Genomic DNA, 6079 nt, shown 5'->3' with positions numbered 1-6079 from the left:
ACACGGCAACGCAGACTATCTAATGCAGCAACGCAGACCATCTAACACGGCAATGCAGGCCATCTAACGCAGACTATCTAACACGGCAATGCAGACTATTTAACGCAGACTAACACGGCAACGCAGACCATCTTACGCAGACTATCTAACGTGGCAATGCAGACTATCTAACGCAGCAACGCACATTATCTAACGCAGACTATCTAACACGGCAATGCAGACTATCTTGCAGACTATCTTACGCAGACTATCTAACGTAGCAATGCAGACTATCTAACGCAGACTATCTAACACGGAAACGCTGACTATCTAACGCAGACTCTCTAACACGGCAATGCAGACTATCTTACGCAGACTATCTAACGTGGCAATGCAGACTATCTAACGCAGACTATCTAACACGGAAACGCAGACTATCTTACGCAGACTATCTAACGTGGCAATGCAGACTATCTAACGCAGACTATCTAACGTGGCAACACAGACTATCTAACGCAGCAACGCACATTATCTAACGCAGACTATCTAACACGGCAATGCAGACTATCTTACGCAGACTATCTAACGTGGCAATGCAGACTATCTAACGCAGACTATCTAACACGGAAACGCAGACTATCTAACGCAGACTATCTAACACGGAAACGCAGACTATCTAACGCAGACTCTCTAACGCAGACTATTTAACACGGCAACGCGGAGCAACGTAGACTCACCCTCTCAAACTATCTGACATGTGCAGCGGAGAGTGACGCTCCTCCGGTGTTGAGTTCATGCCAGTTCGGGTGATTTTCATACTTAAAGAACGAGCTGCATGTCCGGACTGGAGCTCAATCAGCACACTTGACATTCGGAATGGAACATTGCTGGAGATGTTTATTGAAGTAATAATATAACACTCAGGGGCGAAGTCTGTATCAATGAGACCTTTTAACTCTGTGATTCATGTGATTAGACATTTAAATCAGGTTATATGAGTTTTACACCAAGTATTTATACTGTATAATACAAATAAACAAATATGTTTTATTTCCTGTAAATGCGGGAAATAAAACATATTTGTTTATTCGTCTTTTTTTTGTATTAACACAAGACACTGAAGGATTCACGGTACTCATAGTTTAATGTTTTCTGTTAGAATTTAACTTTAACATTAAAACTTACCAGGAGGAATCTGGTTAATCCGCCCGGGATGAGCCCGGGATTTGTGTTCTTTGAATACATGACAAAATAAAACTATCGATGGAAACAGTATTTATTGCTGCTCCGATTTAAAGTCAGATGAAGGTTGCACATTTCCTGGATGTCTCTCTCTCTTTCCTGGGTGTGTTTGAGTGTTCTGCATAGTTTGGGCCGAGGGGGCGGGTGGGGGGGGGTTTGGATCTGACCGATCTCCAAGTGCCCCAGAGAACACGGTCCAGACACAACAGTGACAGCTGGGAGGGGGGGGGGGGTGGGGGTAAATAAAAACACCATCTCTCAACCGGCCAGTAGCCAACACATCGGCAGAAAGTACACGTGAACACGCACACACACACACATGCACTCTGAAAGGGCAACAGATGCCACAGAATAAAATAAAAGCCCGTTAGCAACCAGCATTCCTCTGGCAGGTGGAACAGTGTTTACCAGACAAACACAGATGTGGCAGAGAGGAAAGTGGTGCCTTGAGGTGTCCCGTGGTCCAAGGCTGGCGCGTCTACGTGCGCTCTGAAGGTATTCCAGAGACAGATAAGGGGTCTGGGGGGGGCTCAGCGTGCCACACCGGGAGTGTCTCCTAGAATCTGTCTTATGTTACTCGCCCCGAGCATCCCAGGCAGCTCTGGTGGTTACCGGGGGACGACCGGGGGTCACAGAGGCTGATCCCTCTTTCCATCACATTCCACTCCGGGGCAGCGAGAGAGGCGTTGAGCAAAACAACCGCTTGGACCTGTCAAGCGCCACTTCCGGCGTGACCTTGACCTGCGACGGAACCGCTTGTGGCGAGAGGTCTCTCCCCGCCGGGGCTCCTCTCACAACTCCTCCAATACCAAAGAAAATACCCGGGGAGGAGACTTGATTTGCTGGCTAATCCATTTATCTTTCCACTACTGCATCGCAACTTGTTGTATCGCAGCGTTCTCGTCATCGCAGCGTGCACGTTGTGGTTGCCTAGTAACGACTGGGCAACCATGAACTGCGGAGGAAGTTCAGGAAGAGGCACCCTATTATCACGCTGGTAGACACCTGTCAATCACAAGCTAGCCCCGCCCTAAAGTATTCCCTTACTGTCTGTATGACTCTAAATGGACCAAAATGTATTAAATGAACATGAAACCGGAGACTGAGACCATACACTCATGTTTACAATGTTTACTGAGAGTCATTTCCTCATAGACGTCTATGGGAGCAGAGGAGTCGCCCCCTGCTGGTCACTACAGAGAAGTAGAGTCATTTCCTCATAGACGTCTATGGGAGCAGAGGAGTCGCCCCCTGCTGGTCACTACAGAGAAGTAGAGTCATTTCCTCATAGACGTCTATGGGAGCAGAGGAGTCGCCCCCTGCTGGTCACTACAGAGAAGTAGAGTCATTTCCTCATAGACGTCTATGGGAGCAGAGGAGTCGCCCCCTGCTGGTCACTACAGAGAAGTAGAGTCATTTCCTCATAGACGTCTATGGGAGCAGAGGAGTCGCCCCCTGCTGGTCACTACAGAGAAGTAGAGTCATTTCCTCATAGACGTCTATGGGAGCAGAGGAGTCGCCCCCTGCTGGTCACTACAGAGAAGTAGAGTCATTTCCTCATAGACGTCTATGGGAGCAGAGGAGTCGCCCCCTGCTGGTCACTACAGAGAAGTAGAGTCATTTCCTCATAGACGTCTATGGGAGCAGAGGAGTCGCCCCCTGCTGGTCACTACAGAGAAGTAGAGTCATTTCCTCATAGACGTCTATGGGAGCAGAGGAGTCGCCCCCTGCTGGTCACTACAGAGAATGCAGCTTCGGCACATGAAGCAATGAACTCACTTTAAAGAACAGGAGGTCACAGACTGGGCGGTTTGTATAAAACAATAAAAGAGTCAGGGCTGCAGTTTTCTAAGGGTCATTTGTCCACTTAAAATGTTCACCTACTTCACAAACATATTTATCTTCACTAAAACCTGAATATTTTTAACACTTCTTACCAGCAGCAGCCACTCAGTGTCAGATGTTTCACGTCGAAGTGTGTTTCCCCCACAAGCTTTCAGTCTGATTCTCACCGTGGAAGCTTTGGAGAGAAAACCTTTCTTCATGAATTCAAGGTGGAGAACGGCTGAAGCCCAGAAGGTTGTTATGTGCCGAATTATTCATTTAAAGAGGTGTCTTGTTGGTGTGTGTGTACCTGTCTCAGGCGTGTCTACTTTACGAGGACCAGTTGATCAGTTTGATCTCCTTCAGCATGCTGGATAATAATTGGAGTGAAGCACAGGCCGTATTTTCTAGCCCGCAGCGCTAACTTACCTGTGCAGAGAGGAATGCAATGATTAGCTGGGAGAGTCATTTATCTTCTGAGACCATGTGACCAGGAGAGTTCAGCCCTCTTATAACAAGTTAGGTGTGCTCACGATCAGCTTTACTCACTAAAGTAAATCCTAGAGCGGACAATACGCACCTTTAACAACGAACCAAAACCAGAGGGAAGACTTTATTAAATAAGACAAAGCACCAGAGAAGTCATTTGCCTTTGTTTGAGGAGCTTTTAAACTCTGTTTTCAGTGCTCCGTCACCTGCTCCTCCTCCATGATGAAGGTCACTGTGCTGAGACCGCTAAACATCTGGGCTTCACGAGAGGAGTTACATTCACTTGTCGAGTATCATGGCGCAAAACAAAGGGCGGCGCAAAACAAAAATACAGTTGTAGCCCGTTGGTGACACGACACGTGCGCGACACACTGAGCCCGAAGAAAACAACGGGACGACATTCCTGTGGCGGCTGCGTCGAGGTTGCATCGTCAGGAATGTAAACAGCCGCAAAAAAAAAAAAACGGTCCTCTGGGCAGAGAAAACACTGCGTCTGAGCTCCAAGCATCGCCATGGAAACGCATTCGTCCCGCCGTCCCATCGTCTCATGCACTCATGAACACATCTGGGACCAGACTCAGAGAGCTTCAGGAACGCTTCTGAGGTCGGCAGCACACCCGCTGGGCCTCGCGCACGTCCTGCAGCCTCGGACTGAAGTTCTGCTCCGACGGGACACGAACATCTCACGAGGTGCGGCGTTATTAGCGTATATAATCGGCCTTTCGTTCCGATTCGAGAATCAAAAAGATGACAAGGAAAGCGCTCGGCTTTGAGTCGGCGGGGCGACGTTCATGAGGTGCCTTCGGGGGGCCGTGGGGCTCATCTACACCCGTCCCCCTCAACGTCTCCCTACGAGCTGAAGAGCAGAAAGATGGAGGGGCCCGGCTGCTTCTCCCTTTGGCTGCAGGCCAGAGGAGCATCTTCATCCAGCACTGAAAACAAGTCCTCACTCTCGGGAGGAAGCATGTTAACCCCCCCTCACACCCCCGGGTCATGATACGCGATACCAAAGGTGCTGAACTTCACTACATACTTGAGCTGGTGGGATAACAGCTGCATGATTGCTACTTAACCCTGCTTCCTGAAGACAAGTCCTCAGAGGAGCCGAGGGAGCGAGGGCTGGGGGCTGATTTATAGGCCGAGTATAAAAAGGCTGCCGTGTGTGTGTGTGTGTGTGTGTGTGTCGCTCTGCAGGATCCTGGTACCACTGAGGAGGTAGAACCAGAACATCCGACGTGAATTAGTTCTGATAGTTTGTAAGGTCAGCTTTTGGTGTTGATGTTTTTATAATCTATTTAACGCATTGACTCTTTTTCACTAGACGGAGGGAAAAAGATCAGCGGAAAAAAATGTGTTTCCAGACAGCAGATATAAGCTCTGTAATATGTTTATGGAAACAGGATGTCGCGTAACTGTGGAGAGAGGAGGGGGAATTTCTTTTTGTCGTTATTTCTTTCACTTTGAACAGCTTCCTCCTTCAGTCTGCGGCGATCAACACCGATGAAGAGTCATCATCGTCTTCCTCAGCAGATGAGGATTGCTTCACTCCGTTTTCTCTTCCTGCTGACTCGTCTGTGATGAAATCCCTCTTTCGCAAACGCTCCATGTGCTCAGGTTATGAAACGCAGGTTGTAAAAGTCCTCTGAAGCCTGAAATAAAGACAAGACTTTGACATCTGTGCACTTTGACTGATGGGGATCCAGATGTGCGTGGGAGGATCTCATTGATTTCACCTCAAAGATATCTGCTCCGGTAAATCTCCATGACTCAGTTTGTGTTTCATTTAGTGATAATTGTGATAAAAGTGTGTCCGTGACCGTCAGAGAACACACCTCCACCTGACTCATCCGCCCGGGCGCAGCGTCAGATATTTCATCACAGTGGTTCTAATGAAAAGTTTTCCACAAGCACGGAGCTGTCGTTTAATGCGCAACGTCTCCAGGGGGGACGTTCTCGCTGAAGTAACATTAAGCCTCTCTGAAAAACAATATTTGAATATTCTGGCTGAACAGGAATTCACGACCGGTTTGAACTAAACGGGTAAACAACTCGCAGCCGGAAAAACCTGCAGGGACGCTTCGGTTTAACGACACAAACAATTCAGTTAGTAGTTTGATCGAAACATCGAAAACATTCAGGGCCTTCAGGCTGCATCGCACACACACACACACACACACACACACACACGCACACACTTCAGTCCTGCATCCGTCCATCTTCAAACCGCTTATCCTGCACACGGGGTCTCTGGGGGGGCTGCAGTCAATCCCAGCCACGGGGGGGAGAACATGGAGACGCCACACAGGAAGGCCGCCGGGCCGAGTGGAACCCGGGACCTCCTGCGCGGACCACCGCACCTCAGTCCTGCGTGTTTCAGTTCAAACGAAAAACTGAGCCGCGAACTGTAACTGTGAAACCTGTGACCTGCTCCAGATGTGTGGACGCACAAACATCTGGCCGTCAGGTGGGGCTTCGGAGACACGTGCAATCAGGAGGTATCAGAGTCTGGCAACGGCCGTGGGATAAATAATGCAAACAGGTGAGG

The 6079-nt window shown here is 48.9% G+C and overlaps 1 long non-coding RNA gene across 1 annotated transcript; it reads right to left on the bottom strand.

Moving 5' to 3' along the window:
• Positions 1-1294: 1294 nt before the first annotated feature.
• LOC144411344 (uncharacterized) lies at positions 1295-3494 on the bottom strand. Its single transcript, XR_013468490.1, has 3 exons — positions 3356-3494; positions 3159-3241; positions 1295-2176 (listed from the first exon to the last, which is right to left on the bottom strand). It is a non-coding gene; the product is annotated as an uncharacterized LOC144411344 (long non-coding RNA).
• Between the last annotated feature and the right edge of the window lie 2585 nt (positions 3495-6079).

Source organism: Gasterosteus aculeatus, chromosome 8 (genome assembly GCF_964276395.1).
Source record: "Gasterosteus aculeatus chromosome 8, fGasAcu3.hap1.1, whole genome shotgun sequence".
In the NCBI taxonomy this organism is placed as follows: domain Eukaryota; kingdom Metazoa; phylum Chordata; class Actinopteri; order Perciformes; family Gasterosteidae; genus Gasterosteus; species Gasterosteus aculeatus.
The sequence above is the reverse complement of the archived record's forward strand: the minus strand, read 5'-3'. Positions and strand labels throughout refer to the sequence as shown.